Source organism: Nanorana parkeri, unplaced genomic scaffold (genome assembly GCF_000935625.1).
Source record: "Nanorana parkeri isolate BGI_ZX_2015 unplaced genomic scaffold, ASM93562v1 scaffold31, whole genome shotgun sequence".
Taxonomy (NCBI): Eukaryota; Metazoa; Chordata; class Amphibia; order Anura; family Dicroglossidae; genus Nanorana; species Nanorana parkeri.
The window spans coordinates 3,244,567-3,245,274 of record NW_017306299.1 but is presented as its reverse complement, the minus strand read 5'-3'; the positions used below and the strand labels follow the sequence as shown (position 1 = coordinate 3,245,274).

Here is a 708-nt window from a genome sequence, read left to right as displayed (position 1 = left end):
GGGGGGGCTAGGACATAGATAATGGGGGATAAAGGGGTCCAAGACCCTCAACATTGTGTGCAACATGGATGTCACTAGCGACGGACACCTGCACCACATCTCTTGTTTGGTGTCCTATGTACATTGCACACACCTGTCCCCTGCACTCTGTATATTACATATACACATGACCCCTGCACTCTGTACACTACAAACACTTGACTTTATACTCTGCATGTTACATACACCTGACCCATGCACTATGCATGCTATACACACCTGACCCCTGTACTCAATACACTACACACACCTGACCCTGCACTCTGTACATTACATACGCCTGATGCCAGCACTCTATACATTACATACACCTGACCCGTTCACTCTGTATGTTACATTCACCTGACCCCTGCACTCTGTTTGTTACATACACCAAACCCCTGCACTCTGTTCATTGCATACACCGGACCCCAGCATTATGTATGTTCATACACCTGACCCCTCTGTTACATACTTCTGACCCCTCCACTCTGTATGTAAGCTTAAGTTTTAAGTCGCCCCCATGCAATCTTGCCACACTGGAAATTCACGCTGAGCAAGCTGATTCATTTTTCTCTTCTGGTGCCAAGGGTACCTTCAAATTTTTATGTTCCTGTGGGGGGGAGGCTCTCAGGTAAGTTATATGGGGTCCCATGATTTGTAATGGTGTCCCTGACTGCATATAAGCTA

The 708-nt window shown here is 46.8% G+C and overlaps 1 protein-coding gene across 1 annotated transcript in view; it reads left to right on the top strand.

Moving 5' to 3' along the window:
• The window catches only part of FAM179A (family with sequence similarity 179 member A), a 31,360-nt gene that overhangs the window by 28,416 nt on the left and 2,236 nt on the right, over positions 1–708 (top strand). The window lies entirely within an intron of this gene.